At 40.2% G+C, this 18,801-nt stretch overlaps 1 protein-coding gene across 12 annotated transcripts in view; it reads left to right on the top strand.

Moving 5' to 3' along the window:
* RNF38 (ring finger protein 38) overlaps window positions 1–18,801 on the top strand; it is a 144,139-nt gene that overhangs the window by 81,016 nt on the left and 44,322 nt on the right. For 2 of the 12 annotated variants that reach the window (XM_009188493.3, XM_003911499.4), the window contains one exon: window positions 10,484–10,633. The exons of 2 other annotated variants lie outside the window; for them this stretch is intronic. The gene's annotated coding sequence lies outside the window, so the exon portion shown is untranslated. Of the gene's footprint in view, window positions 1–7; window positions 350–400; window positions 735–10,483; window positions 10,634–18,801 lie in introns of those variants that run through there. 8 more of the 12 variants (XM_021927373.2, XM_017949736.3, XM_003911501.3 and 5 more) reach the window with 7 other exon arrangements.

Genomic DNA, 18,801 nt, shown 5'->3' with positions numbered 1-18,801 from the left:
GCCGAAGCGGGGTGCGGCGGGGCGGGGCCGGGCCCCTAGTGCGGTGTTGCGGGACGGGGCCGAGGTTGGGGCGCGGGGGCGGAGAGAATGGAGCCTCCGAGGCGTTAGGCGACTCTGTCATCTCTGGGCGTGCAGCCGTCGTTTCTTGGCGCGGCCCGTGTGATGGTGCCGGGAAGAAGGAAGCGCAGTGACAGCGCCTCAGTTGGAGCCGGGGTTCCGGGGGTGAGGAGGCCCGCGGACGGCGGATCTGGCGAGCTGGCCGCGGGCTGGGCGAGCAGTCACAATAGGAGGCGGCGGCCCAGCGAGGAGCCGCGGGAGCTGCCCTGCAGGGCGGAGCCTCCCCTCGCAGGTATTGGCCGCCGCGGCCGTTGGCTGCAGCGCGAGGGCGGGACGGGCCGCGGGCCGTTGGGAGCCTGAGGGGCCGCACCCGAGTCTTGGGCTAAGGTTTGGCCCGGCCGGCCGGCGCTCTTTGTTCCCGCGGCGGCGAGGAGGCGCGGTCTCAGCTCGGGGAGCCGCCGGCCCGCTGCCCGGCAGCTGGTCTCGCTGTCTCGCTTCCTCGCTCCCTCGCTCCCTCCCTTTTTGTCGAGACGCAGGTGAAATGATGTCACCCAGGAGAACGCGGAACCCGGTCGAAAGGGTCGTCTCTGGCGTCCATCTACTTCCGTGGGTTTCTGGACAGGCTGCGTTTTGTTCTCAGGGGATGAAAGTTCTTTCAGGGCTGAAGCGTGAGAGAGGTTGGTTTTTGAAACGGGAGTATTTCAGGTTATTGAGGTCCAAAAAAAAAGTTTTCGTTTACGTTTGTATGGCTTGTAAGGTACAGTATTTTTCTTTGTGTTGCAAAAATGATGTATGCTATTATTCAGTAAAAGTTGAGTATGCTAATTTTTCTACCGAAAGTAGAAACACACACATGTAATTATCGCCACCGTCGTATGACTTGCCATTTCTTTTTTCTTAAGAGGTGGACTTAATATATGAAAACTCAAATATATTCATAGCTCATAATACAGTTGTTACCTTAGAGTTGCAAATCTGCTGTATCCTATTTAGCCTTGATTGCGAGTGCTGTTATACTTGAACATTTACCATAAATTTCTTTCAATAGCAAGCAACCCTTGTATGTAGGCTTTCAAAAAAATTCCCTTTTATAGGGACAGTTGGAATAAAAGTAAAATTGTTCCTATCTTCAGGGAACACCGTGTAATGGAAGAAATAGAACTTTTGTAGAGGTGACAATACGAAACCAAATGCCTATAGATGTCATCAGGTGTGGGAAGCTGGGACACACTTGGAATAAAAAAAAGAAATTTCTGACTGGAAGTTTACCTGGGAATTGTGTCCCCTTTCTCTGGAGTTTAGACATGTACTGGTATATTTCACCTTTTGCAAACGTACTAATCATACATTGTTCGTTCAGTTTTAAGTTGGTTTTTATAATGTATCTGTGAGACTTATTTCTAAGAGATTTGAAGGCCTTAGATCCTATAGGAATAAGTTCTGCGACAGACTGGTCATGTGCACCTCAGGCTCTCATCTGTAAAATATAAAAAAAGTTGGACTTACATATGATCTGTGGGTTTTCCACCTCTGACTTCGTCTGTGATTTTAGAAGGTAGTTCGTATTTCCATACTTGTTGGGCTTTATATGCCCATCCTGTTTTTATAGTTAAATTGTCAGGTATTACCTTGGGTCAGTATTGAGGATTTTCTTTACTAAAATAACCTAATTTTTGATAAAGAGTAAACAAGATGGCATAGTCAGACATAACTGAATCTGTTAGCTCATAATGTAGAGTGTAGATATGTTGTCTGCCAACAGCATTGGATGAGGCTTTTAGTTAATTCATGTTACATTCCTAGGCTGTTTCTGTTTGTGCTCACTTTCTTTTTTTGAGGCTGTGAGTGGAAAGTATGGGTGAGAAGTTCTTATAAAAGTTTCTGAAGTGATTAGGTACTTGATCAATATGGAAAGATTATTGGTCAAGATTGTGTCGTCTAGTTTATTCCACCTATTTCTCTGTACCACCTCTAGTTTGGTTTAGGCCACCACCATTTTGTAATTCATCTTGCTGGAAAGGTAGTTGTTAATTAGTCTTGATTGTTGCATTGCGTCGGGGTCTACTTATTTGTTTCGTTTTTGTTTTCCTGCTAAGAAAACATGTCAGACAGTTTTCATTTCCATTTTGCTCTATTTAACTCACAGCCTTTTCTCTATAAAGAGCGAACAGATTGTAAACATGGATTTGAACAGTATAGTTCTTGTCTTGTTCATCAGCAAACGTTATCTAATACGACGTTATCTACAGGAGATAAAGCATTAATACTTGAACTCTATATAGTAAATTAATGAGACAAATTTAGAATACACAGATGAAGACGAGGGGTCATGTACACAGTCTCTTTTCCCAATTCTAACATCTTTTCATTTATTTATTTATTTTTTAATTTTAGTTTTTCCAGAAACAGGTTTTGCTGTGTTGTCCATTGTGGACGCGCACTTCTGGGCCCAGGTGATCCTCCTTTCTTGGCCTCCTGAGTAACTAGGACTACAGGTGTTTGCCATGGAGCCTGCCTGCCTTAGATCTTTCCCTTTTTTAAGGATCTGAACTTTTTACCTCTTACATATCATCCTCTTGGAGTTCTGTTATTAATTGTCCCTCACTAGACTGAGTGGCTTTAAGGGTAAGGACTGTTTCATTTTCCCATTTTGTAGTCACAGCATCCAGCATATGGCAGGCAAGCAATAAATATTTGAATTATGATTGTTATTTAATAAAATCATAACTCGGTCATACCTCTTTTTTCCAACTGTTGTAAAACCCACAGTTATTATGTAAGTAATTATATGTGTGTGCGTGTGTTTGGAGAGAGGGAGAGGGGAGAGTGTGTGTATAAAATTTTTCATTGGTTTGGACTTTTGTGGTGTAGATATTTTTCACTGCTGTGTAATTCTTTGCGGTAACCAACCTAAGTAAAACAATTTTAGACTTTTTTGAGGGGAGAAAAATCTTTGTGTAGGCAAATCTAGATTTTGGAAGGGAAGGAAATAAAAGTTTATTTAAAATATCTCACTCTTATTTTTCCTACCCTTTATTTCTGCATTGTGTGTGTAATGGAAAGAGGATTTCTTTAGTTGTATCTGTTTTCTTTTCCCTTTTCCTTCTTTTTTATCACCTTATGGGATTGTGGACTGGGGAAAGGAAGTAGGGGAGCCTTAGGCTGTTTTCACAGACCGTATTTTTGCTGTGCTCTCAGAAAAAGATGGGTCCAGTTTGTTTGCCTAAACTCAAGAATGGGAACAATAATTTCTTTTTAGAAATGATTGTCGCAGTGCTAGGCAGTAATGAACATCCTCACCCACATAGTACCAGTCCTTGGTTTTCTCCTAATACTGCCTATTAGCTTTTGAAAATTATTTTTTAGGTCAGGCATGGTGGCTCACGGCTGTAATCCCAGCACTTTGGGAGGCTGAAGTTAGTGGATCACCTGAGGTCAGGAGTTCGAAACCAGCCTGGATAACATGATGAAATCCTGTCTTTACTAAAAATACAAAAAATTAGTTGGGTGTGGTGGCCAGCACCTGTAATCCACTACTCTGGAGGCCGAAGCAGGAGAATTGATTGAACCTGGGAGGCAGAGGTTGCAGTGAGTCAGGATTATACGAGTCAGGATTGCGCCACTTCACTCCACCCTGGGCAACAAGAGCGAAGCTCCATCTCCCGAAAAAAAATATATATATATTTTTTTCTTTTTCTTTTTCATAAGTGTGTCTATATATATATACACACACATATATAGACACATATATGAAAAACAAATTGTGACTATTGTGTGGTGATAGAATGATTTTTTTATTCCTTTCATTCTTTTTCATATGTCATTTGTGTATGAGAATTGTTGAAGCTTAGAGATGAATGACTTAGAAATTTTGTCTTGGATCTCAAAGAGTAATAACGCCTCAGAGGGTCAGTTTCTATCCAGTGTTTGAACCTCAGTTTTCCAGAGCCAGGCCCTTGATTTTTTTTTTAAGGAGCTTTATTGAGTTATGTTTTACATACCATAAAATTCACTCAATTCAATTAGATTATTTTTGTTACATTTTGAACATTTCTGTCATCCCCCAAAGATCCCTGTGACCATCTAGGCCTGCCTTTTGCATAACTCCAAGGGTGCACAGCCCCATTCCTGCTTCCAGTGTCCTCTCCTGGACCAGCTTTGAAGAATGCCACCCAGGCCTTTGAGTACCCCTGCTCCACACTATCAGAATCCTTTCAGAGAACTCTGCTCCCAGGAAACAAAAGCCAAGGAAATAGTGTTGTTTTAGGCCCAGTGATAGAACTCTTCTCAAAGGAGAGGTGACATTTCGGTCTAGTTTATTCTCAGAACAGGGAAACAGAAAATCCCAGCAAGGAGCACAGCATACATCAGTAGCTCAATGATTTATTCTGCCTCAGCAGGATGGGGTGGACTTACTGGGCAACCACTGTCTTCATTTAATGGTGATCTGCAGGTGAGTGCATCACATCTCTTCCTTGATCAAAGCTTTTAGCTTGTCTCATTGCCAACCAGATTTCTAAGAAACTTGTTACACAAATGAGAAAGGCAGGCTGTATATCATTTACTTACAGTTTGAAAGATTATTCTTTTAATAAATAGTTGAATGCCTGCTATGTGCCATGTACTCTTCTAGGTGTTAGTGACATTGTGCTGAACAGGACATGGAGCTTATACATGTTCTCCTGAGGGTATGCTCAAGTCACCTCATTGATTTGGCTACTCTTTAATCTTTATAGGGAGTTCTCTGTTTCCCTTCCTAATATTCCAAGATAATTTTTTCCTTGAATTTATGAAGTCCTGTTTATATTTAACCCTCCTTACGATCATAGCATTTAAATAATTTTCCCCTCCCCCAAGTAGTAGTGTTTCTGGTTGCTACTTTTTAATGGCTGCATAGATGAAGCAAGTGTACTGTAATTTTACTTAGCAAATATTTGTTAAACATTTAGATTGCTTCTAGTTACCTTTTAAATTGTCGCCACTATTGTGGTGTGGTGACCATATTGATGCATGTGGCTTTTCTCATATTTTGGAATATAACCTGATAATTTATCAGTTTAAATATTAGAGATTCAAACATGTTTTTTTAAACTATTAATCTACCTAGTTACTTCCAAGAGATTAACAGTTGCCATCATGGAAGTGGTGAGAATATTTGGAGTTCTGGATTTGACTTCATTTTACAGATACCCAGATTTGTAGCTAGAGATGACACTAAGCACCTCACTCCTCATCTAATGTTTTGTTTTCATCTTTATCCTCTCTCTCACTTTTATTGGAGGAAAAAAAAAGGAAATGAACGAAGAAGGATGCTGTTGTCAGAAGCAATTTTAAATGTTTTAGGACAATGTCTTGTCCTAAGTCCTAATGTTAGTGTGATAATTACTAATAATTCTTACAGTCTCCAAGAAAAGTTAAATTGTTGGTTATGTTACGAAAACACAGAATGGCCAGATTAAACAAAGGATGTCCTAAAATAGTAGTGTTGTTGCTTGAAAGGTTAAACTATTTTCTGTAAACTTTAGTCTTGTGAAATAGGGTTTTCTCAGTTATGCTTAATGAATTAGTCATATGATTATATGGAAATAGACATTAAACATGATGAGTTTTGGGAGTTGCAGACTTAATCTGGTCTCAGGATGTTTCCTTGGCAGGACTTTTTAAATACAGGTTGCAATCTGAGAGAAAGCCGAAGTTAACAAATGTGTAATGCCAGCCTAAGGAAAAATAAAATTATATCAGTTTTCAGGAAACAAGTTTATTTTTAAGTACTAAAAATGGTTTTAAATAGGCCCGGTGGAATAGTTGATATTTACTAATCAAACTAGATTATAAAGAATGTTACTTTAAAGTAGAAGGTGATTTAGTGGGTTGAGTATGAACCTTAGAATTTGATAGACTTGAGTTCAGATTATGGTTTTGAGATTTCTGAGGTGTGTGACTTGAAGCAAGTCTGTTAAACCTAATGTTCAGTGTATAAAGATGGAAGAGCCTAGTTCAGTTTCTGGCATGAAGCCAGCTGTTACCAGATTGAGGCTTTAAAACCTGTTATACTGCTTAAATAAAAATGTGTTAATTTTTATATCCTTTGTAATCAAATCAGTGTAGCCAAAATTCTGGAGAACAACTTTTTTTCACTGTGGTACAATAATTTTTATTCGAGTTATATACATATACATTTTGTTTTCTGTTTTGTGTAACAAATTACCACACATTTATTTGTTTAAAACACAGATATTTCCTCATAATTTCCATGAATCAGGAGTCCTGGTATGGATTAGCTGCTGGGCTCCCTGTCCAGGGCCTTACCTTGCAGGAGCTGTGATTCCTTCCTTCCTTCCTTCCTTCCTTCCTTCCTTCCTTCCGTCCGTCCGTCCGTCCGTCCGTCCGTCTGTCCGTCCATCCATCCATCCTGTCTTGCTCTGTCACCAGGCTGGAGTGCAGTGGCGCGATCTCGGCTCACTGCAACCTCCACCTCCTGGATTCAAGCAGTTCTTCTGCCTCAGTCTCCCAAGTAGCTGGGACTACAGGTGTGCGCGACCACGCCCAGCTAATTTTTGTATTTTTAGTAGAGACGGGGTTTCATCATGCTGGCCAGGATGGTCTCTATCTCTTGACCTCATGATCTGCCTGCCTCGGCCTCCCAAAGTGCTGGGATTACAGGCGTGAGCCACTGTACCGGGCCCAGAGCTGTGATTTCATCCGTGTCTCCTTCCAAGTTCACTGGTAGAATGTGGTTCTTGTGATTATAGGACTGAGGTCCCCCATTTTCTTGCTGGCTATCAACTGGTGACTGCTTTCAGCTCCTAGAAGCTGCCCTCAAGCGCCTGCCACGTGGTACCCTTCGCATGCCTTCTTACAGCAGCTTAGTCTAAAGAATTGACAAGAGAATCTCTTGGGAAGGACTCAGTTCTGCTTTCTCTGATTAAGTCAGGCCCAGGCTCACCCAGGATAATGTCTCTCTTTAACTTGAATTCACCCGACTTGGAATCTTCATTACATCTGAACACCTCTCCACCTTTGTCATATGATTTTACCTAATCGTGGGAATGAAATACATCACATTCACAGCCCTGCCTGCGCACATGGGGAAGGGGGTCGTATAGATGTACACCAGAGGTAATCTTGGGCGGCCTATGTATGGGACTGCCTGTCCCATACATACACGCACACACACACACACAAAATGTGTGTGTGTGAGATTTTATTTTACCTAGTAGTAAAATAAAATTGTACCTCGTTTTAATCAAGCCCATCTATGGTTTTGTCCCAGACTTATTTTGAATATAGCTTTTCTCCATTGTATTTGAATATAGTTTTTTCCCATTATATTTGAATATAGCTTTTCTCCATTATATTTGAATATAGCTTTTCTCCATTATATTGGTCCATCCTTTTTAAGACAAATGGAGCTTCTGATCAAAAGAAACTATTGTGAGTAGGAGGGGATGTGCTTGAAAATTATGGCCACAGGGACCAGATTGGCCAGTTTTTCATTTGTCTCTGACCAAGATCTTAAGATTACAAAGGAACAAGGACTGAAGGAGAAGAAACATGACCTTAATTTGACTTTTCCCAGCCAGCTACTTGTACTAGCAATTTTGTAAGACTGCTTTGGGCATGATAGTTGAAGGCAGGATGGCCTTAGGATAACATCCTACAAAGGATGCATAATGAGCAAATGAAAAGCTCAAGAGGATGCATAAAGAAACCAACCATTTTGAGAGAGTGGCAAAAGCCCTCCTTAGATTGAGTCAGGAATATGAAATACTCCTTTTTCTGTGAAATCTTAACTCTTACCTTCATATTAACTCAGAACTCTTACTCATAATTTTCCCCTATTTTATGGCTTTTAAATATATTATGGTTGGCTGCTTGCATCTGGGTTTCAAAAATTGTTAGAATAAGCTGCTTCAGGGTAGGGCCCATGTTTTATCTTTATATCTTATTAGATGAACAAATACTTATTTTTAGAAACTGTCTCACTGTGTTGACCAGGCTGGAGTATAGTATTGCAGTCATAGCTCACTGTAACCTCAAACTACTGGGCTCGAGTGAACCTCCTGCCTTAGCCTCCTGAGTAGCTAAGACTACAGGAGTGTGCCACCATGCCATGCTAACTTAACTTTTTTTTTTTTTTTTGAGACGGAGTCTCGCTCTGTCGCCCAGGCTGGAGTGCAGTGGCGCGATCTCGGCTCACTGCAAGCTCCGCCTCCCGGGCTTACGCCATTCTCCTGCCTCAGCCTCCCGAGTAGCTGGGACCACAGGCGCCCGCCACCTCGCCCGGCTATTTTTTTGTATTTTTTAGTAGAGACGGGGTTTCACCGTGTTCGCCAGGATGGTCTCGATCTCCTGACCTCGTGATCCGCCCGTCTCAGCCTCCCAAAGTGCTGGGATTACAGGCTTGAGCCACCGCGCCCGGCCAACTTTTTAAAATTTTTATTTATTTATTTATTTTGGTAGAGATGGGATTCTCTCTGCGTTGCCCAGGCTAGTTTTGAGCTCTTGTACTCGAGCGCTTCTCCCATTGGGGCCTCCCGAAGGGTTGAGATTACAAGTATGAGCCACTGCATTTGGCCTGTCTCTATATTCTTCCTAATGTAATTCTTGGCTTGTAGGAATCAATCAGTAAATACGCCTTGATTCAGCAATGCATGCTTCTGCATAATGGTAAAGGATAGCACATTCATGTTTGCAGTATAGAGATCAGAACATTCTGTACAGAAAGCTAATGAATTCTAAAGTTCCTGTTTTCAAGTGCTTTGTTTTTTACTTCTAGGTGAGTCTTTGGAAGTATTTTTACTCTTACCAGTGGGCACAGTTATCTGTTTACCAAGTCCATAGCAAACCAGAAACAAAATACTATAAAAAAGCTAAGGAAGGTAGGGATATTAATATATTAACAGCAGGGATATTAGTATAATTAGCATTTCATTTTATGATCAGTTTCTGGCTGCTTCCTTACTGTCTAGCCATGCTGAATGTTTTGCAGTTCCCTGGCTACACTGCTGTCTCTTGGCAGCTGCTATTTCATAGCACCTAGTGCCTACCGTTACCATAATACTTAAATCATGCAGTGATTTACTTCTGTTTCTTTTTTATAGCATATACTTTTTGAAAGTAGGAAACGATGCCATTGTTTTTGGTTTAGTGCCTGTCACCAATAGACGCTTAAATGTAGGGTTGAGTGAACGAATGAGGCAATGAAACACTAAAAAGAAGACTATGTTAAAGTATGTAACTTTTAGTGTAGGGACAAGAGGGACCACTAGCCTTAACCCGCCAAGAAGAATTCACTGTCACAGCACAGTGAAACACATTATGTTCATGATTTTTTTAATGTTACAGAGTAAGTATGTTTACATATGAATTTAAGGGGATTAACCCATGATCAAGTCAAACATTTATTTTTGTTTTTTAATTTTTGTAGACACTGGGGCAATCCTCCCACCTTGGCATACCAAAGTACTGGGATTACAGGTGTGACCACCACATTGGCCAAATCAGGCATTTGAAACGTGGCAGTCATTTACTTTTGTGCTTATGATTGTGTCCTTTATTCCTTAGGAAGGTCATTAGGTTTGTGTTAAATAGAGCTGAGATTTCCGCGGTCAAACATATGATTGCTATAGAAAATTTGCCACAAATACTGTTAAATCTGTCATCTTCCTTTACATGATTATTTTGGAAGGTTAACTAAAAAACAGAATGAGAAAAAGTATTAATCTTGGTCCAGGCAAACACTTAACCTTTCTGTACTTAAGATATGTAATTTTGGCCAGGCGCGGTGGCTCAAGCCTGTAATCCCAGCACTTTGGGAGGCCGAGGCGGGTGGATCACGAGGTCAGGAGATCGAGACCATCCTGGCTAACATGGTGAAACCCCGTCTCTACTAAAAATACAAAAAACTAGCCGGGCGTGGTGGCGGGCGTCTGTAGTCCCAGCTACTCGGAGGCTGAGGCAGGAGAATGGCGTGAACCTGGGAGGCGGAGCTTGCAGTGAGCCGAGATCGCGCCACTGCACTCCAGCCTGGGTGACACAGCGCGAGACTCCGTCTCAAAAAAAAAAAAAAAAAAAAGATACGTAATTTTACCTTGGGTTTTCTTAGCATGAAGTCTGTCCTTTAGGATTTCAGAATTAACACCAACAGAAAAAGTTACCAATAGGTATTTGGGAAACAGGAAGGATGTGGTGTTCTTGGGCTGTGCTGTTTTGCCTCCAATAGTTTTCGCAAGAGAGATCCATTGCCAGAGGCAACCTTTGCCATCTTTGTGTTTTGATGTTTAAAATTAATTTTTAATTTCTTTCCTGTCTTTGCTAGCAGAATCATCAAATACCTAGAAAATCCAGACTATCCTTCATAGGCATGATTCTCCACATTGGTGCAGCTAGCCATGAACTATCCTTTTCTTCCTCTTTTTCCCAGATATCTCCCGGGGCCAATTCAGCATCTCTACCTGGCCATCCTAACAAGGTGATTTGTGAAAGGGTGAGACTTCAGAGCCTGTTCCCTCTCCTCCCAAGTGATCAGAACACTACCGTTCAAGAGGATGCTCACTTCAAAGCTTTCTTCCAGGTTCTTATATATTTACCCTTTCCCTAAATAGGGCTAAAAGTCACATTCTACGTACGGTGTTTCTAGGAAGGCTTGAAACAAAATGCGCAATATCGTCTCCTTGTTTTCTGTTGTATGTGGAAATAAGTATTCTTCTTAGAGGACTTTAATATTTTTTCAGCCAGCCTTTCTGATGAATGTTTGTCGTCTTGAGCTACTCAGCTACTGTTAATTATTTGACTACTTAATATTCTTATGTTTTGATCTTTTGGTCTTAAATCACTTGTCCTAATAGGTCAAGTTCCGTAGGAAAGTAGAAGATAGTATAAAATATATGAAGTTGTATATGAAAGGAAAAATGAAAGCATGTAAGATGTTCACTAGTTACCTGCTTGGCACCCAGAGTTTGATAGTAACATGTATTTCTGAGAGAAAACATGGTTATTTGTCTTCTTTTACCTGTGGGTAAACTTGTGAGTTAAAAAAATTAAAAAAAAATTTTTTTTTAAATATAAAATGAAAACTCGAAAGTAAGGTGTGTAAATGGATTGAAACTCATTAGGTTATTAACAAGATTACTGGAATCTGCCCATAGAAATCATTGGCTACCAAACTTTCAATCCATATTCCTAGAGAAGCATGTTCTAGTAATGGAAGTCAGTATCGCTATTACCACAAAAGTCAGGTTACACAATTGCCTCTGAGTGGTAGCATTGCGGGCCAGTGTGTATAAACCTGAGGTAGTGAAATAATTGATCATCAAGGCTGGGACTTTTGGATAAGAGCCAGCTCGTTTTCTGTTGGTATGAAAGTGAAATGCTTGTGACATATAAAGCTGGAGATACAAAATTTGGAGGGATAGGTGATCTAGGGCTCTTCAGTCTGGTATTGCTTCTTGGAATTTGTGCCAGGTTCTCTGCTTTGCGTGTATTAACTCTTTTTGTTTTTAGCCCTCAGAATAAACTAGTCATTGATGGTTTTTAAGATGTGGAAACAGGCTAAGAAAAGCTCAGTGAGGTGCCTAATCACATACGTAGTTATTTGGCAGAGAAGGGGCTCAAATCTAACTTCAGCTGTATCTTGTCTACTATGTATTTGTGAAAGAAATTGACTTAATACCCTTACTACTGCCGCCAATAAAAAGGGTTTTTTGTTTTGTTTTGTTTTTTTGGGTACTTTTCTCCATACTCCCTTTGTGTCTTCAAACAATAATTCAATGTAAACTTTAATTTCAGAGAAATCTACTGCCAAATGTAGATTTAAACTCATGTTGTGAAAACAAAACAATAAAGTTAGAGCCAATTGCATTTGAGTGTTGCAGAAAGATGAAATGTATTGTTGTTAAATTTTAATTTAAATAGTCTTAATTTAACTTAAGCCTTATTTTCCTTGAACCTTAGAAAAAAGCCCTCAATGAACTTTGGGGTGGGGGTGTGGAGGGAACTAGACTTTTTTTTTTTTTTGCCCAGAAACTGCCCTACCACTGTTCAACATGAAGCAAATTAGATCTTTCTCACGACCCCTTTGAGATACTGATACCTTCAGCTAGTTGATACCTTTTAAATAGGGTGTAATTTGTTAGTTCCAGTTACGCTTCTTATCCTTAAAAACTTAGTTAACCACATGTAAAGGAAAACCTACCCAGCCATCTAATGTCACAAAATTATTGCCTTAATGTGTTATGCTTTCTTCTTCTTGGCTTTCTCCTCAAGTACCTTCTCTCCCAATCCTTTTACTTTTCCTTCTTTTTAGAATCATCTGTTTTAAACAGATTTACCTGTGTTTTCATTTTTTCTTAAGGCATCATCTCTGCTTCCTTCAAACTCCTGTCTTTTCTGAGGACATCAGCCTTCTCTAGGAGTAAAGAAGTGAATTGATCCCCTCCCCCCGCCGCATGAGGAGTTGGGTGTGTGGCTAGTAAAGTGGCCATATGGGAGAAAAAATGTGTTGCTACTCTTCCTGGATTCTTACTGTTGTTTTAACCTCCAGTCTTTTTGAACAAAAAAAGTTACCCTGTTTTTGAGCCTTTTTTGGTCAGTCATAGCTATTATTTATCAGTTCTGTCATTGTCCTTGTGTATTACAAATTTTTACATTTTGCTTCTCATATTTGCTTGCTTTCTGTTCCTTCTAGTCAAGACTTCTTTTTAATTGCCAAAAATTCTGGGTTTTCTTTTAAATTTTACATGCTTTATTTGTGAAATAATAAATATTTGTGAAATATTTCATATATGCATTTTAGAAAATATAAAGCAGACACCTATATAATAATAAGACTATCTAGTGTAAGAAACCAGTCATTACCAATACTTTTGAAGCCCCCATATGACCCTCCGTGTTACATCCCATACTTGTGCCTCAGGTACATCTCTGTTCAGTATCCTTTTGCTTTTCTATATGGTTTTACCATATAAAATATCCCTTGATATTATACTGTTTAATTTTGCTTGTTTCTGAACCTTAGTATAAATGATGTCACACTTTGTATACTTTGAAAAAAATTCGTCCCTACTAGTGCATCTGCCTGTATACTTGACTTATTTTATTGTTTTTAGTTGTCTATTATATGAATATACTGCAGCTCATCTCCTTTCTTTCTGCTTGACATTTGGGTAGTTTCCTGGTTTGTTTGTTTGTTTGTTTTTACTGTTATTTCAAGTAGTGCTTCCAGGAGTATTTTGTATGTGCTTCCCGGTGCACATTTGGTTGGTGTTTTAATGTTTCTGTGAAAGTGATGGCTTTGTGTACTCATTGCCCACAGAAGAGGTATAAGTGTAGGCTCATTTGCATGTCTATAAAAACCCATATTTAAAATTAGAATCTTAAAGTGCTTCATACAATATTTTAAACATTTTAAAATTAATGTATACTTAACACAAAATTTACCTTTTTAGCATATAGGTTTGTGAGTTTTGACAAATGCATACAGATGTGGAGTCACCACCACAATGAATAATAAAATAGTTTCATCATCCCCCAAAATTCAATCATGTCTCTGCTGTCAACCCCTATCTTAAAGTTTTAAAATTAGCCATGTCTTTACTATCAATGGATTCAATGGTTGTGATTGAAGATAGTAAGTTTTCAAAAGGTACTCTCATGGCTACGGTGAGATAATTTAGAACGGATCTGGGTATAACGCATTAATTCCCAGGGTGTTCTGTGGTATCTTAATGACTGCTATTTTGTGGTGTCTTAATGACTGCTTTTATTTTGTAAATTTGTTAATAGAAAGGTCCTACCGTGGGCTGCTGTAGCCTGCTCTGCAATCCCAGCACTTCTGGGGAGGCCGCAGGACGGGTGGATCACTTGCGGTCAGAGATCGGTGACCATCCTGGCCAACACTGCGAAACCCCGCCTCCTGCATTTAAACAAATACTTCAAAACTAGGCCGGGCGAGGTGGCTGGCCTGTAATCTCTTGTAGAAGCATTTCTGGAGGTTGCTAGGCGGCGACATAGAAACGCAAAACCCTCGAGCGGAGCTTTGCTTTTGTCGGTGACGCACCGTGACGAAGTTTGTGGAGGCAGGAGCGCGCGACTCGCCTCAAAAAAAAAAAAAAAGAGAAAGGGTCCCATCCAGACCCCAAGAGAGGCTATTAGGATCTCGCAAGGCTAGAAAGAATTTGAGGTGAATTCCATAGAATAAAGTGAAAGCAAGTTTATTAAGAAAGTGAAGGAATAAAGAATAGCTACGCCCTAGGCAGAGCAGCCTTGAGGCCTGCTGGTTTCCCATTTTTACGGTTATTTCTTGATTATGTGTTAAACATGGGGTGGATTATTCATGCCTCGTTTTTAGACCACATAGGGGTTCCCACGCCATGGCTCACACCTGTAATCCCAGCAATTTGGGAGGCCAAGGTGGGTGGATCACTTGAGGTCAGCAGTTCGAGACCAGCCTGGCCAACATGGTGAAATCCCGTCTCTACTAAAAATACAAAAATTAACCAGGCATGGTGGTTCGCACCCGTGGTCCCAGTTACTCAAGAGGCTGAGGCACAAGAATTGCTTGAATCCGGGAGGCAGAGGTTGCAGTGAGCTGAGATTGTGCCACTGCACTCCAGCCTGTGCAACAGAGCAAGACTACCTCTCAAAAAATAAAAATAGACCATATTGGGTAACTTCCTGACATTGTCATGACATTTGTAAACTGTCATGGTGCTGCTGGGAGTGTAGCAGTGAGGAAGACCAGAGGTCCTTCTCACCGCCATCTTGGTTTTGGTGGGTTTTAGCCGGCTTCTTTACTGCAGCCTGTTAATGTCAGCAAGGTCTTGTATCTTGTGCTGACCTCCTATCTCATCCTGTGACTCAGAATGCCTAACTTTCTGGGACTGCAGCCCAGCAGGTCTCAGTCCTATTTTACCTCGCCCCTGTTCAATATGGAAGCACTCTGGTTCAAACACCTCAACAAATTTGCTAAAGTTAAATTAGGTGAATTAAAATTTGAAAAGCTGTACACATAGAGAAATATGCCAGGTTTCTGCAAGAGAAAACAAATTATTATGAAAATATCTATATTCTAGCAAATTTGTAGACTTAATGAAATTTCCACCCAAAATATCAGCAGAATTTTGTTTCTAGAACTTTCAGAATTATTTTTAAATTCATATGGAAGATTATTGAAGAAAAGGGGGAAAACTTTTCTGAAAATTGTCATAAGGGGAGAATATGCCATAAGAGATAGCAATTCATATTAGAAAGAATTAGCTCTGTCAGAGACCTCTGTGTTGGTGTTAGATTGGTGCAAAAGTAATTCTGGCCGGGCGCGGTGGCTCAAGCCTGTAATCCCAGCACTTTGGGAGGCCGAGACGGGCGGATCACGAGGTCACAAGATCAAGACCATCCTGGCTAACACGGTGAAACCCCATCTCTACTAAAAAATACAAAAAACTAGCCGGGCGAGGTGCGGGCGCCTGTAGTCCCAGCTACTCGGGAGGCTGAGGCAGGAGAATGGCGTGAACCCGGGAGGCGGAGCTTGCAGTGAGCTGAGATCCGGCCACTGCACTCCAGCCTGGGCGACAGAGCGAGACTCCGTCTCAAAAAAAAAAAAAAAAAAAAGTAATTCTGGTTTCAGACCGTGAATTTTAAATCATCATAGTTAGGCTCAAACACATCTTTATTATGGGAACCATTACAATCAACACATTTTTACCAACGATAAATAAGTTTGTTCTGATAGCATAAAAATCACTGCTTCAGGATTGGACGAATTCTTGGAAAGTATTTTCTGCATCCTGCTGGTTGTAGAAGCCTTTTCTCAGCAAAAAGTTGGTTGTTGAGATGCTTGAAGAAGTGGTAGTTGGTTGGCGAGAGGTCAGCTAAATATGGCAGATGAGGCAAAACTTTGTAACCCAATTTGTTCCATTTTTGAATCGTTGATTGTGCAACGTGCACGAATTGGGCAAGAAGAATTGGGCCCCTTCTGTTGACCAATGCTGGCTGCAGGCATTGTAGTTTTTGGTGCACGTCATCGATTTGCTGAGCATACTTCTCAGATGTAATGATTTTACAGAGATTCGGAAAGCTGTAGTGACTGGGCTCAGTACAGTGGCTCAGGAGGCTGAGGCAGGAGAATCGCTTGAACTCGGGAGGCAGAGGTCACAGTGAGCTGAGATCACGCCATTGCACTCCAGCCTGAATGACAAGAGCAAAATTCTTGTCTCCAAAAAAAAAAAAAAAATGTAGTGGATCAGACCACCAAACAGTGACCGTGACCTCTTTTTGGTGCAAGTTTGGCTTTGGGAAGTGATTTGGAGCTGCTTCTTGGTCCAACCACTGAGGTGGTTATCACTGGTTGTCATATAAAATCCACTTTTTGTCTCCTATCAAAATCTGATCAAGAAATGGTACCTTGGTCTTGTGTAGAATAAGGGAACATGACACTTCAAAACGATTTTTTTTTTTAAATTTAAATTTTCAGTTAGCTCACATGGTGCCCACTTACCGAGCTTTTTCACTTTTCCAATTTGATTCAAATGCCAACCGGCCATACCATAGAACAGTTCACATTGAGTTCTTCGGCAACTTCGCATGTAGTTGTAAGAGGATCAGCTAGTTCGATGATTGCTCTCAATTGGTCATTGTCAACTTCTGATGGCGGGTCACACTCCTCATCTTCAAGGCTTTCACCTCCTTTGCAAAACTTATCGAACCACCACTGCACCATATATTCGTTAGCAGTTCCTGGGCCAAATGCATTGTCGATGTTGCCGGTTGTCTCTGCTGCTTTATGACCCACCTTGAACTAAAATAAGAAAATTCCTTGAGTTTGCTTTTTGTCTAACATCATTTCCCTAGTCTAAAATAAACATAAATAGCAAGTAATAAGTCATTAATAAAGAACATAAAGTGAGACATTCCCATTAAAATGATATGTAACATAGCCACATTTATTTTAGAATGTATTCCGATACCAAATGGCACATTCCAACAATGCATAAACTGCAATTATTTTTGCACTCACCTAATACATCTGGTGGATATTTTTCAGCCCCTTATCCTGCACCTTGAAACCTCCTTCCACTGGCTTCCATCACACTCCACCCTCCTTTCCTAATCAAGTACCCAGCATTAAATGTTGGTGATTCTTAGGGTTCAGTATTGGGCCTTGTTTTCATTACATAAACTTTTGAGGGGCAATTTTGTCTCTGTCTGCAGTTTCATGAACTAGGATCTGTCTATATACCAACACTCCTAAATTTATATTCCTATCCTCTGAGCTTCAGCTGTTTACAGAACACCTCCAGGTGGGGTATCTCTCAAAGGATCTGTTGATTTCAGGTTGTGATAGTATCTTTCCTGTTTCAGTGGTTTAATGTTTAGATTTTTTATTTTAGCCTCTTATCTACAATTATAGCTTAAAATTATTATAGTTACAGATACATGAGTAGAATCTAGTACTCTGGTAGAAATATAGTGATAACTACAATTGTAGCATCAAGCTAAATTAGTTTTTGTGAACCAATGATGTTCTGTGTAATTAGGAATTGTGAAAAATACAGTATATAACATCACCAGTCTGTTACTCAAATACTAGCCATGTAGGCCTCCTTCGACTTAGGAAACCGCTTTATTTACAGTTCCTGTGTTTTGGTGTACTAGCAGTTATAGCCAATGATAGGAAAATACCGTATTGCTATTCATTATTATATGATTGCAATATGTTATACTACTTGAGTGCTTTTCTGAGCAGTCACTGCATATCAGACTGTTATTTTCTTTAGGCTTCCATTAAAAAAAAAACAACGCAAACTTGGATCATATCAAAGAGCAAAATTTGTTTGTTTCTGCATGTTTATGGTAACTTTTGAAAACAACATTCAAACCCTCTTTTTTTCTTCTATGTCTGCAAGTAAAATAACATTTCAGGAGAATATATTAGTTGTCTGGTTGAGAGATTGGATTTCATTGCAAAATTGTGATCTGAGGAGTATAAGAGTTATACATCAAATGAAAGTCCTATGTGAGATAAGACGGTACATTATGTAGTTCAAGGCAGTATGTTTACTGAACTGCCTTAAAAAGTTTCAGTTTCACTAATAGAAACACATTTTAGGCCGGACAGGGTGGCTCATGCCTATAATCTCAGCACTTTGGGAGGCTGAGGTAGGCAGATCATGAGGTCAAGAGATAAGAGACCATCTTGTCTGACATGGTGAAACCTTGTCTCTACTAAAAATTACAAAAATTGGCTGGCACGCGCCTGTAGTCCCAGCTACTCAGGAGGCTGAGGCAGGAGAATTGCCTGAACCCAGGAGGCGGAGGTTGCAGTGAGTTGAGCCAAGATCGCGCCACTGCACTCCAGCCTGGCAACAGAGTGAGACTGTCTCAACAACAAAAAAACACGTTGTACATATTATCTGGACATAGTTTAAAAATAAAATCCTCAGCTTGTGGAGAATAAAATGAGGTAATGTTAGAAGTCATTTTGTAAACTATTATGTGATCCAAATATAAAATTATTAATTTTCTGCTTTCCCCAGCTTATATCCATCTTCTGCAAAACAAAAAAGGATCTTGTCTTAATTTTTTAGTAACAAGTTGCTTATATAGAGTGTTGATTTCTAAGTGTTTTCACATTTATTTAAAATGAATAAAATTTAGTGAGAGTTTGCTCTTCCTGGGCCCTTTGCATTTAACTGTTTTTCCTTAGTTGTGGAATAAGAAACTTCATTTTTGTTAAAGATAATTAAG

Source organism: Papio anubis, chromosome 13 (assembly GCF_008728515.1).
Source record: "Papio anubis isolate 15944 chromosome 13, Panubis1.0, whole genome shotgun sequence".
NCBI lineage: Eukaryota > Metazoa > Chordata > Mammalia > Primates > Cercopithecidae > Papio > Papio anubis.
The sequence above is the reverse complement of the archived record's forward strand: the minus strand, read 5'-3'. Positions and strand labels throughout refer to the sequence as shown.